Below are 14,988 nucleotides of genomic sequence, written 5' to 3'. Positions count from 1 at the left end.
AATTGGGCATCTCACAAAAATTGGCGGGGGTCCTCTGAGACATGAGTTATTTCAAGTGTTCCTCAATTTTAAAAAGGTTGAGAAAGACTGTTTTAGAAGCTCAGTGGATTTTTTGAAAGCTCACCAGGTTATATTTTACTTTTAGCATGGGAATGTATTTATTAAAGTAGTGTATGCCAATTTCATTTACAATTACCAGACACTTATATGTAAATGAGCAGGGAGAGCTCTTTAACTACCAGGAGCACTCCCCACTGTTTGTAATAACAAAACAGTTTTACTTGCTGTATAGTTCACAGTGGTGTGTGTTACCTTGGGCTCCTGGTTGTTAGGAATTGTTTCGAGTGGTGAGGTGCTCACATGGGCAGGTCAATGGGGCCAGGGAAAGATATCAGCAGATATCAATAGCTTACCTATTCGTGCACTCCTCGTCCAGAACTAAACACGTTGGGGGCAAACTTCAGCCATAATAAGCAAGTATGCACAGCAATTATGGCACATACTTACCCTGTGCAGTCGTCCTGCAGTGATGTCAGATCCAGGCCATTTTATTGATGCATCCTAAGGAGCTGCCATCTTCACCACCAACTCCACAGTGGACTTCCATGAAAACAGAACACGTATTCATTCACTGGATATTATAACCCACAGGAGTTACATTATCCCCAGCATGTGAGCAACTACCTCCTAGTGTTTTTTGTTTTTTTTTTTCAGTTTGGATCCCTTTAAGGCCACTTTTGGGGTATTTCTACACATAATCCAGTTCCAGTTTTTAAATGGTCATAATGGCCATCTTGTAATCATTTTATTACAAAGACATTTCCTGTCTCCTCCATCAACCTGATTACTTTGTGTTCTCTACTAATCAGCGAATAAACAAACTCAATGAGTCCTATCCTCCTCTATAAAATAATCAGTTTCTGATAACACCAAGTACAGATAAATAGAGCACAAGTGAACATTCCTACTAATCAGCTTCCTTTATTTTTGGCTGGTGTTATCTGTCTCTTATCTTGTACTTACCTGTCACACTCACAGCTGTAAAATTTTCCTTTATCAGCAGTTTATATTGAGGTCACCTTTCAGTTTCTACCAACTACACATTGTTTTCGGTGTAATTAGTGGGCAGGAGTCCATGCACGTAACTGGGATGTGTTGAAAGACTTTATTGCTTACCTTCCTTTTAGAGTCAAAGTCCTGCATTGACAACATTGTCATGTCTGTGATTTATCTTATGGGTGAGGCATTTTGAAATGCACTATTCCACCTGCCTAACCCTTTGTGAGAAGAGAAGAGGAAGGGGTTAAGCAAACATGGGCTACCTTAGTACATTGACATGCCACAGAAGTAGCAGCAAGGGGTTATTGGCTATATAGACAATGGACTGTTGTCTTGCCTTCTATTTTTGTACTTATCTGTGCCTTGTCTAACTTGACAATTTCTATGAACACCAGCGGATGGCTTTAAACACCTTCTGGCCATTGAAGCAAAAAGGAAATAGTTGCTAGCCACCAAGCCTTGGTATTTGGCCATGTGATCCCTGCAGATGGGGCAGGTCAGACAATTTAAACTCTAATCCTTCCCTTAGCAGAGAACCAGGGGAAAACATAAAAAGGTCCAAAGGTGCTGCACCAAGAGGGCCCTGGACCCTTTATAGCCAACAGACACCACCATTGGGATGCCAAGTTTTTTGGGGCAGGGGGCAAGTCAGTTCTGCACACTGTTGGCTATGCCTGCCACTGCAGAGAACATTTGATCTAATGTTGTAATGTTTGGTTATGTTAGAAGCACTGGAGGGGACATAAAGGGGTGCAATTTACTGTATAAAAATGTTATTGAAGAATGTATCTCCTAGATTGTAAGCTCTTTTGGGCAGGGTCCTCTCTTTCTCCTTTGTCACTGTCTGTACCTATGTAGAGTGTACAGCACTGTGTAATATGTTGGCGCTATATGAATACTGTTTATTATTATTATTAATAATAATAATAATAATAATAATAATAATAGTATTAGTAATAATAAACAATGCATTACAAACCATTTCCCCTAAATCTATGTAAATACTTTGCTTAGATCGATTATTGCTAATATGATATGAAATAAATAAAAACAACATAAAAATGTTTAGATTTATTATAGTTGTAAGGTTTGGCCTTGGAATGGCCTGGAGGAAAATTAAACTTAATTCTCATAATTCACTTTCTGCACTTATTAAGTCTTTTATGTCCGATTAGTTAAACTTAAACTCCAGGTAGATATAAAAGCCCAAAATTCATTCAGATTCATTATTACAATATTAAATTAATATTTAAACCTTCTGTATTTAGTATCAAAATGCTTTAAGGCCGCATAGGGAGAAAAGCTTATGCTCTGGATGGCAGCACGGTGGAGAGTCAGACAGCTGCTCTTCCGCAGTTGCCTTAAAGCCCATGAACAAATTAAATTTCTGTTTCTGGAAACTATCTTTGGGAATTTCTGTATGCACAACACTGTTCCCTTTTTTAGAGAGGGGGAAGAAGGAGCACGAGGCACTCTGCTGCATCCTCTCCCATGGGAAATACCAGAAGTCATTCCTGGATCTCTAAACAACATCAGGGGACCACTATACACACAATCACAATGTTCCTCTCTGGTGACAATTATCCAGCATGTGTATGTAGCTTTAATGTCCTGTGGTTTGCACTTCATTTTACTCTCTGTTTCAATCACCAGCGTTGCATTGCTCATGCATTATTGCTGTCGTTAAAGAAGAGTACAGGGGATCAGACTCCTAATTATGCTGCCATCCCATAGTAATAAAGCACATAACACGTGTTAAAAAAATAAAATAAAAAGAAGCATATATAATATTGTGTATGCAGCCTGATAGCAATACAGAGAGACCCCTTTCACACACAGCCAAAAACCACATGGTTTGCCACTACCAACTGCCCCTAATCAACTACTGTGCGTTTTTATTCTTTAGTTAAGCTGCAGCATTTGATGACTGCTTTGTTGTGTAGTTTAGTGTGGTTAGGGTTGAGGTGTGCTCAGATTCAGGAACTGCACCGCAATCCACCGCAACCTCAGCCGCATCTGTGTGCCGACACATGCACAAAATGATTCCCAACCGTTCCCATTTAGTTCATTGGGATCGCTTGGAAGAGTGGTTGAGCATGTGGCAAAAAACTGTGGTCAACCACAAGTCTGAAATGGCCCTAATAATGGAGATTTGAAGTTGGTCTAAGAGTGAAAAGTACCAAAATTGGACTTGGTATTTGCCTCTTTCAATTCCCTGTACAGAAATATAATATTCTGCTTTAACTTACAGAAGTCATATTCAAAATATTATATAAAAAAAAAAATCCAGAGCAATAATTAAAAAGTAAAATAAATGTTTTTTTCACAGAAAGCTGCAATTTGTGTTGTAGGACTCACAGCTATATAACACAGTTCAAAAGTGCACAGCTCACCTCTCTGGGAGCCGGAGGCTTTCAGGGCAATATACTGATAAACAGTTTGACTAGTGGAGTGGAAAACAAGGTTAATTCTTACCTGTTAATTAGAAACAAATCAACAAACCCCCAGGACTGAATCAACAGCAACAGCTAATAGTAAAAAGGAAATATAAAACATTTATTTGTCACTCTTTATAAATTGCCAACATTTTCTGAAATGCCTTACAGATAAGATCAAGCCATTCGCATTAGGTTCTGATCCCAAAGGAGCTTACAATCCAAAGTCACCACCACTAGTGCATTAGGGACTTTATAGGCAGAAGTTAATTAACCTAAAAGTATGTTTTTGGATTGCAGGAAGAAACTAGAGCACCTGAAGGAAATAAAGCCTTAAGCAGTGTCCTGGTAAGGAATGACCCAGGAACCCCAGCGGTGCAGTGACATTGTGTTAACTAATGAAGTACTTTGTGTAGAGCTTAGTGGTGTGGAATCTATTGTAACAAAACTAGAGATTGGTGAATGTGCCTAGTTTAGTGAACGTTCTTTGCACTATGAATCAGTGACCCAAATCATGAGCACTAATGATGGTTGGATAGTTCCGATTGGAGTTGATTCCAACTGGGATTGGAGCTATTCCAGCCTTGCATTGGAACTTGGATTTTGAGTGATCAGGGTTCAATTTTTACCATGACTGTCATTGACAGATACAGTAGACCGGCTTACATCTACAACTACCATCATCTGTCATCACTGACTGCACCATTAATTGATGGGCATCAAATGATGACAGCTACCATCATCTAGTGGTCAATTTGGCTCAGCCATACTATACTTGTTTTCGACAGGTATAGTATGGCTCTTTAAAATTACAAATTATTATTTAAAATTTCTGAATCTGGATAAGGTCATATTTGGTCCTAGTTTGTGTACCAATCACCTCTAATGAGCATTATGGTCAATTTCAAAACCCAACTCCAGTTGAAACTGTTTAATAGGGTTACAAGGGTTGTTTAATGGCTCCCTCGGGGAATAAAATTACCTTTGCTTATTCGGCAGGTGACACCCTGTCATTTTAGGATATTAAAGGTTTGACTGGGACAGGACATGTGCAGATTTTTTGGCTAGATTGGTGCAATGTCAATCAAAAATTGATCAGGGTAAGATAAGTATGTAGATCGAATCGATCGAATAATTATATTGATCGTAAATCACATGGGTAAAAATGGCATAGTGCCTAGTACAAATCCTCTCAAAATAAAAAAAAAACATACAAATATAAATATCCAACAACATCCAAAAGTAAAACAAAAACTTGTCCAATCTTCAAAGTAAGTCTATATTGTACCCATTCCAAGTTGGATCTAACCCAGTATATGATCAGAACATACACAATGATTTCTGGGGAGCTCCTGGGACAGAATAAGCAGAAACAATATGGACAAAGAACAGGTCTGCTTTAAAAAAGACTTCTGCGGCTGGCACAAAACTTTAATTATGAGCACCAGATGGACTATAGCATGTGGCAAATGGGGGTACGAGTCATAAATAAATGACCGCAAAAAGCTTATGGTACGAAACGCCAACATTTTCATCGTGATGGACGAATATTGATGGTGATGTACATAACAGAGCGAATTGTAAACATAGTCTAATTAGTAGAAAATGACACTGTGAAGATGTTGTTTATTTGGATGGCCGTGTGGAGTTTTGTCACAAGCAATTTGTTTACATGTTATTTCTTCATTAACTGCTATGAAATTGGAGGACACAATTAGGCACGCCACACATGAGCAGGTCTGGCCATTTGGTCTCCTTGCCGGGTGACTTGTTCAGTTTGACCTGGGTAAAACAAACCTAAAATGTATATATATGTACATATATATATATATATATATATATGTGCTAAATTCCATTTTTCAAAATCAATTAATCAAAAAGAGATCCCTAAATTTATGTTTTCCTCTTTCACCTAACATAAACATAGGCCTTTTTCCATGGAACAAAGACTAGTTAAGTGCAAGAGTCGAAAAAAAAAAGAAATTCAGTGCTCCTTTCTGTTTTAAAATGGAACATATTCAGTCAAATGTCTTTTATAAAGCAGCGTATTATTACATCATTAAATTTAAGTGCAATTTTGTGCACCTCTGCACTGTAGGGTAATGAAGCAGAGAAACTTTCTTGATGATGTGACGAGTACATTAAGTCTTAGAAATATACTACAGGTATTAAGTTAGGTAGCAGAGTCAAACATGCCTGTCCTTTATGGCTTGAAATGTGGACTTTTTTTGTACTCTTTAGTGCCTTAAATTGCTATTTGTAATTTAGCCTACTTAGATGTGAGGTGAAGGATGTAGGCTTTTAAAGAAAATGTGTGTGGATAGTAGTGACAATCATTTCTGACTTGTATTTGAAGGAAATGGCTACCTGGTGACTCACTGATCTGAAGTTTTAGCTCACATATTAACCTTGAAGGTATTGATGCCCTGGATCAGTGTTTATTAACCTTTTTAACATGGAGTAACTCTTAAAATAATTTTCCTGTCTTAAGGAACCCCAGCTTTTAATATTATATCCACAACTCACATTACAATAGAATGGTAGGTCAGTGGGAGAATGTCTGTTACATTGCTGACCAATGGGAAAAATGTCACTTATACATAGCCAAAAAGATCATTGGTGTCAATTAAACTGACCTGGGAAGCACAAACCTTTTGAAGAATCATAGGGATCGCTTAAACCCTGGTTGAGAGATACTGCCATAGATAGTAAAGCTACCTGAATCATTAGGAGCCCATTTAGATCCTTGCACCCCACGGAGTTGTGTTAATGATTTCATGTGGATGCACATTATTTTATGCCTTACTGTGTATTATGTTAAGGTATCCCTTTTTTTTTTCATTATGTTAGAGTGAACGGAATTCTATTTCATGCTGTTGAGTGTGGTTGCAGTGCCTTCACTGCATTGCAAGGATTATGGGTCATCTTCAGTCTTTTTGCAACTGCAATGCAACCACAAAGTAACCATGTTCAATTGCAGTTCACTGGGATTATAACGTGTTCACGTCAATGGAAGTGGTTGGTCACACAATGGTGGACAGAAGCTAAATGTTGTGTCCAGGATCACAATATGGGCAAATGTGTGCACCAAGTAATTTCAATCCACTCCCATATGGTTGTATAGGAAGGGTTGGGAGTGCAGTTGAGGGTGCAGTAAACTTTCAGACTGCACTTCTGAAATTAGCCTAAACATTCAAATCAGCATTTGGAATATCAAGGACATAAAATCAATACATGGAGAGGAGTGGGTTCTCAACGCAGCAAGTATCACCTATAGTTAATATATCACTTTACAATAGTTCATCCATTTGATATTGTATAATGGGGAATCCTGGTTTGGGAAACATAGCAGCAAATTCTACAAACCTGTAAACAGGTATTTTACGTCAGCTACAGAAGTTACAAATGTTGGTGAAACTGCAGCGAATGACTTGTGAACCCGTCACACAAAGTTATAAACTTGTCCCAAGTAGCTCATTACTTTATAAACAGAAATGGATTATGAAAGATAACTTATAAAATTGAATATATATATGAAATCACAAAGCTTCTCCAAGCTCAGTATTATTAGGCCTGCACTTAAATCAAATTATGGTACATTTAGTTGATGGTGGCAGAAGGAGGCCAACACAAGGGCATTCGGCACTGTCACCTTCAACACCGACATCTGATAGTCGCCTGGCGCTCTGATTACTAATGTGACTGAGAAGGATCCTTCGTCCGGGAGTCGGTCAGGACAGTGCTGCTGCTGAACCAGGACATTCACATTCATGTCTACAAGTCTGACAAACTAACTTTATTCATTTACAGCTTGCTTTGCTTTTTTGTCGGTTTCAGTTTTCTGTCTCTTGAAGGAGAATTCTACAGCATACTATGTTTCTGCAATAATACAAAAGTTCCAAAACCACAATAATTTACTGAATCTGTGATGCATTAACGTTCAGAGTTAGGAGCTTGGCCTTGGTTGTATTCCACCCTTCTCTAAGACCCATCCTGTAAGAACCCCAACAATAATCCTCTCTGTAACCTAACATTACTTTTCTTAAAACCCTAACATCAAGTCTTACACTATGACCCTCTGCACCCTTCACATAAATGCCTTCACACTTGTGGTGCCCTTACCACTTCCTCAAGCCAGTTAATGCTGCCATTTGTAGCCTCCCCCATGCAGCAGCTCCCATAGGCAGTACGGCCCACTGATGCCAGCTGTCACATATGCAGACCATGTCTCTTTTTAAAGCAACGTTGCCGGGCTTAAGTAGCTGGTAAGGTGGCAGCCTCGGAGGAGATGCGTACAATGGTGCATTGAAGAACCAGGTGTGAACCTGCCCTATGTTTCCCTGTAACCCAACACAAACACTAATCCTTGGTGCAACCCTAACATAAACCATTCATACACCCTTAACACCAAGTTTTATCCTAAGACTCTCTGTAACCGTCACACTGTCTCCTTGCAACCCCAACACTAACACAAATTCCCACAGTTACCCCAATACTAACCCTTATTGTAAGTATCACACTTACTCTCCTTGTAACTCTAACATTAATCCTTACTATAACCCTTACATCATTGGTCCCAAACTTTTGCAGGTTGCGGCCCACTAAATGCATGGGCTCTTGACCGCGCATGCGCAGGGAGCCGTGTATCACTCGAAGGGGAAGAATATTTCCCCCAGAATGACATCATGATGCCAGAACCCACTCACTCTGAGAGGATCATAAATCCCCCGTGTAACATTGCTTTTTTATCTGTAGATCCATTATTTTCCAATAAAAAGGCAAGCTGTTCATCAAAATTGTTAGCCAGAGCCAATTCCCACTATGGCTGTGCAATGTATTGTACAAATATGCATTGATGTGCATTGCATTAGGCAACCTATTCATTTCAATGGGCTGTACAATGTACCACATTAAACACAAATGTAGTGCTTGCTGCAATTTTCAAAACGGCAAAGCACAGCCATGCTCCAGGAAGCATACAAAAACAGTCTACTAGCAGGATCAACAGGTAATAAAACTATGTTACAATGGAACTCGGAAAAGCAAAAAATGCTTTGTGACAGACCACATCATATTTGTTCCTCCTAGTTACACTTTACCTTTAAAGCTCAGTGATAAGTCCATAACAGCTGATGAAAAGTCACCTTAAAATAGTTGTTTTTGGGATCACATGACTAATTCCTGCTTCTGTACAGTCTTCAGCTATTTTATTGAAACCAGGGCGTACATGTTTAAATCAGGTGAAGCACAATCACATTCCCAAAAGCTACCAACATATTTTACGACTAGCAACCCATGAAACCTCAAATTTCCTTATTTCTAGAAAACATTTTTAAATCATTTTGAAGAGGAGATCGGCAATAATTCTTCATGTGTTTTCAATTATATTTGAGATGCAGAATTCTAGGAAATAGTGGTTCTCTCATCTGCCAGGTGTCAATGCCAAACTCTTGCAAGTTTCAGGCAAAGTTTGGATGAGTTTTCCTTCACCAAAAACAACATTAAATTCTTAAAAAAAAAAAATCAGCTATGGAATCCAAAGAAGTATTCCAAAAATGCAGAAAAGACCCCAGAGGGCTCTGGGAGAAAAAAAGATTAGTATGTTCAATTTTCACTCAAGTTTTCTTAGCCAAGCTGGACTCTGTGAACTGTTTATACAGTCAAAGTCTTGTATGACATTCAATCAGCAGCAAGTACACCATGTAAAAGAGAAATGAGCGTGTGTGAGAATAAGCAAAAAGGTAGAAAATTCCCAAATTAAATAAATTGGTAAAAAGAAAAATAAGGAATTGGCTCATATACTACTAATATAATGCCTGTAGGTCCACATTGCACATGGAATTGGCCACCTACAACTTGGACAGACAGTTGATAGGCACAGGCGTTGCTTTAAACCAGTTGAAGAGTCAACCATTTGCCAGATACTAAAAGCAGAATCTGATACCATAGCATCTACCATGGTGGTTGACAAATGCCAGACAACCACCTATCAAAGCCACCTTTATGAATTATCTTCTTCATTCCAACCATAGAGCATGAGGATGGCAGCCAATCAATGGTTGTTAGAATATCATCCAACCATGACCTGTAAACTAAAAAGCATCCATGAAAACTAAACCATAAGGTGTAGGCCTCAAGCAGACATTTCATATTCTTGCTGTCAATTCTTGATGATTGTCATTGACTCCTCTTATCCACCAGGAAGAACTCCAAAGCACTGTTTTGGCTGCACAAGCCTTTGAGGTTGAGTTCCTTTAACTAAGAATACCAACAATGGCTGTGTATACAAAGGCAAATAACACATACATAGTCCCCTGAAATTGTAACAAAGCATGGGGCTTAAACTTAAATTATTGGAATCTTCTGCAAAAGGACATTCAGTTTTGCTGAGATGTTTTCTCGCTTTTTTCCTTGATTGCTGCTTTTTCCACAGCTTGCCCCCCACCTCCCCTCTCCATAAAACAAACAGCACCGTCTTCCACTTTTCATGCATTTACACCATTACGCTCCTGGAAATGATTTTTAATGATCAGCTCCAGCAACTATAGTTGAGCGTCTATACACAGCTTTACACATTCAAGTTAATATCTAAGCCAGTGGTGCTCAGTATTCAAGATGTGCCCTATCTCATTTATCTAGAGACAGTTAACACCCCACCGATCATACGGGTGATTGCTTGGCTGTCTTACAAGTGGTATTGAATATTGTACATTCAGGTTCCGCTACCGCTATTCCCTCTGTGCTGATTTCAGTGTATGCAGATTAAAAACATAGAGTCATGTCTAGACTCCTGCCTTGCAATAAGTTTCTCTTGTGCAGCAGTAAAATAGGCATTTGTAAAGGTTTTATTTTTTTTTTTTTTGCTTACCGGGAAACTAGACAAAACTTTCTAACTGCTTTCTGCCAATACTCACTTAAAAGAACCCAAAATGTTTATTGCCAGCCTATAAAATTGGTCTGTTAGCAAAAGCCAGTGAATCAACCTTTGCTTCTATTCTGTTTTCCAAGTGTACACATTGAATCTGCTTCTCTTTAATCGGAATCTGGATGGACTTTACCCAATTTTCTTCTCTCCGAGCAGATAACGTTTTACTATTCAGAACACAGCTTTGCACATGGCTGCAGCTCAAAGCCACAAAATCAATCCACAAGGTATAAGAATACAATAAACAGGCACAAGATATTCCCGGTAACATGACCTGGGCTGACTTTCACCATATAAATCTGGATTCTGCAATATGCCGGCCCTGATGAGCTGCATTGTTTTATTTCCAATTACAATGGTCAGCAAACTTTTGACTCTGTTTCCACACTGTAGCAATGCTGTTGATGGGGCTTCAGAGTTAAGATATTAATTTAGGGAAAAAAATAGATCTGTGTATTACGGAGTGAATAGAAAGGAAACGCTTACAACGGAAGCCCTGGAATTTAGTTTTACGAGAGAATTAGCAAAGTGTGAGGCTTTCGGAGGAAAAGAACATTTTTAAAGCTAATTCTGGTCGTTGTGTTGCGGTAAGGTGTGGTAAAATACAATGTACCATAATACACAAAATCGGTAGAGTGTACTGACACTTATGGATGTCAGTATGTCAGGGCCTGATTTATTAAAGCTCTCAAAAACTGGAGAGGATACACTTTCATCAGTGAAGCTGAGTGATCATGCAAACCTGGAATGAATCTGGTCATGGATTGAAAACATTTGCTAACAAATAGCAAATTACCAGGTTTGCTGGATCACCCAGCTTCACTGATGAAAGTTTATTCTTTCCAGCCTGGGAGAGATTTATTAAATCAAGCCCTCATAGCCAGTACATAACAACACATGTGGGTTGAATCCTTGTGCATAGATAACCCATTTAAAATAAATGTGCTGCCTTACCTAAACAGTCTGAAAAATGCCCATATTTCCCTATATTTCATAGAGACCTATTTCCTTAAACTTACCTATGCAGTTATCCTTTTTACCAACTGATTTAAAGTAACTTTCTCTTTTCTTTACCCAGACACATATTTGCCTCAATCAGGCACCCAGGACTGGCAACAGTCTTCACTGCCACCATCTAAATCTTCTTTCTGGCAAAAAAGATGCAATAGAACCCAAACGATTTCAATGGGTCTCCTAACTCAGGAGAGCCCCAGAGAATGTTATGGGGTTCTGTACAGATAGGGCCAAGGGACCAATATTTCCCCTGGCCACAAAAGTGCAGTAGAACCCAAGAGGCCATCTCTCAGCAAAGGAGGGACTCTGGATTTAGACCAGGCATGGGCAAATTATGCCCAATTGGGATACTTAATCCTTTCGCTTTTAAACATAATTCATATCAGTTCAGACCTATCCATCTGATATTGGTCTGGCCCCTGGTAATATTTTAAAACTCATTGTGGCCCCTGAGCCAAACTCTTTGGCCTATTTTGGACCCGGATAATGTTATCGGATTCCGTGCAGACACGAGCTATGGGAACATTTCTGTACAGTAAAATTAGGATTCCTGCAGGCTGTGTTCATGCAGTTTTGGGAAGTCTGCATTTCAGGTGTGTAATTTTGTTTTTTTGGACCATAGGATGACTTATTTATGAAAGATGACAATTTAGTGTAGTCCTGGGTATGAGCATTTTTTTATTTTTAACCTCCAAGTTTGTTTTGCTTTACCAATACTTCATGCCTGAATTCTAAAACCTTACCCATACCCAAATGTAACCCATAACATGTAACGCCTCCCCAACCCTTACATCTAGGGACATATATATCAAATATAGTAAGTAGATTTGCCACATATTCTCTAGACATTCCGTGACATTTGCCAACATAAGATCTTCAATAAGAATAGACATAACATTCACCTTTTTTTATACCAAGATGAATGCTTGCCAAAAAAGAAGGGCTGATCCTCATAAGGACAAAAGAAGGGAATGTTAATGGCCCTCGCCATGTATCCTCTTATTAACTAAGCCTCTAATTTTGCTTTTAAAGGTTTGTTTGCTAGATGTCTCATTGCCAGCTATTGTCTATGATGATGTCTATAGCCAGCCTCAGATACAAGCTATTTGTTACCTCCCTTACAAGTCAGCCCATTCTCCAGGCAGGTGCTCATAATGCTCACTGGAATGAAAATGTGCCATGTAGTAGCAGAAGAAGTCCACTGTTCTCATGAGAACCCTTCTATGGTATCCTGGCCCTAGGCATTGTAACAGATTTTAAGCAATTTGCTTGAGATAATCACATGACATTAGTGTCGCTTGACCTGCAGAGCATAGTACAACTATGGATAAAGGCTATTGAAAGCAAGGGCATTACTGCAAAAAAATAAAGGGCGGACAGGGTGTGGTTTTATAGCCGGCTCTCTCCATGAATCATATTGAGTCCACATTGCAATTAGACTTTTACTATGGTTGTGTAGTAGCCACTAATCTTATGTTATAAAGTTAATTTAAAGGCTCTCCAGTCATGCTGGGAAACCAGATCATGATAAGTATTACCTGAAAAGCAAGCTGCTATAGTAAATCTTATGATACAGCAACAGGCATTTACATTCCTGTTGGTGGTAAACTAAACAATAGGTAAATTATTATCTGAATTATGATCTTCTGGTAGTTATATATTTACAGCATTTATATAGAGCTTTAAATAAAGCTTCATTTTTGTGTGGCACTTTTGAGTACATTTTGGAGACCCATTTACATCAGTACCTGCTTCCCACCAGGGCTTGGGGTTTAAGTACCCCCCAGTATATATATATATTACAGAATATGCCAAGGTGCTAAAGCAGCCATAACTACTGGGTCTGAGAGACACACCTATTTCAGGATTCCTTACCAACTGCTTTTCTATAGGATCAGCATTAAAATGCAAGTTCGTGCATTTACCAAATTTACCCCCAATCTACCCCTACCCCTTGGAGCATGTTCCTTTAAAGCCAGACTACAGTTAAACATTTTTCTTGAGGTTTGGTTTTGGGTAGATTTACCCTGTCAGGATTGGAAGCAGTGTAAAGCTCTTTTTATTTCTTTCCTTGCTTTCCTCTTTTGCTAACAACTTCTTTTTCCAATTCTTTTATGGATTCTAGAGACCGAAAGAGTGGAAAAACCTCCAATAGGGTCATGTGTAGGAATAACCTAACATACCATACACTTTAACTCATCACCACTCTACTCAAAGCTAGAAAATCAAGGTAGGGTGCAGTTAGGACACAGTTGATACCCAATGGGCAATTATTCTAGCAGTGACACATCATTAGTGGCGGGGTCAGGCTGGAGTGCTTTCTATTTACCTAGTAGAATTGCTCCTTCACCGACCCTAAATCCTGCAGAATTTTGCTAGCAATGGGGCAGGACAGTTGTTGGCCTTGCTAACGAGCTTGATTCCATAGATACTGGCAGGAAATCCAGCAACGCTGATGACAAATTGCCAACATTAGAATTGTCCATGTTGCGTGGAAATAATGTTTAATAAAACTAATAAATAGGAAAAAATTAGGGGCAGGCAGGTTCAGTATTGCGGAATGATAATGACTCAACTGCCTGTACACAATTTCTTCTTCAATGCATGAACAGCTCAGTGTACGGTGCCAGATATCCTGGCATGCCCCCGGACCAGATGAAGGTGGCTGGAGCAAGAAGAGGTGAGTATAATAAAAAATTGTAGTCAGGTAGGTAAATTTATTTCATTGCAAAAGGTTATTGTTTGTTCCTTCTGCAATAAACAACCTGCCTGCTTGCAAATTTTTATTCTGCTAAGCACTGAACATTGTAAGCTTCCAAGAAAGGCCTAATAAAACCTGTTTCTAACATTTTAATAAAAGCAGAAGCCACACACCTCTAACAACCCACATCAGACATGAGGTCCACCTCTGATCTATACCAGTATCACACTGGAACATATATAGAAACAACTACCTGCTTTTATTAAAATGTTGGAAGAATGTATCATTAAGTCCTTTTTGCTGGCTCTCAGGGTTGAGTGCTAGGTAATTTGTTTGTTTAATGCACATGTAGTGAGCTGACCTTCCTACATGCACTTCCCGTGCTAATAATAAATTGACGAGCTGCCTGCCATTTCTTTTATTTCTTGTAGAGGTGAGGGAATCGATTTAGGGCTCACAGTGGACTGAGCCAATTTCATTAAGTAGCTGAATACAGATTTGTTACAATTCCTGATTCCCTGTATCAGGAATTCTTCATTCATTGCAACATAAAGACATAAACCATGAAATATCTTCAAGGTATGAGATTACTTTAAGCATTGCTCAGAACTGGTGCACAGAGGCTCATGTTTGACCATCACCTAGGAAATTGACTAATATCACTCTGTGTCTATGGTCAGGGCAGTGGTGCTCCTCTACCGTTAGCAGTATCTGGTGTCATAGTCAGGTGGAAATCCAGCCCATTGAAAGACAAACATACATTTAGCTCCATATACTGTAGATGCTCCATATTTGTCACTGGAAATGATAGTTGGTGATATTTGTTCTGTTCTATAGAGAGGAGAAAACAAATG

The sequence above is a fragment of the Pyxicephalus adspersus genome, chromosome 8 (assembly GCF_032062135.1).
Source record: "Pyxicephalus adspersus chromosome 8, UCB_Pads_2.0, whole genome shotgun sequence".
In the NCBI taxonomy this organism is placed as follows: Eukaryota; Metazoa; Chordata; class Amphibia; order Anura; family Pyxicephalidae; genus Pyxicephalus; species Pyxicephalus adspersus.
Note: the sequence above shows the minus strand (reverse complement) of the source record.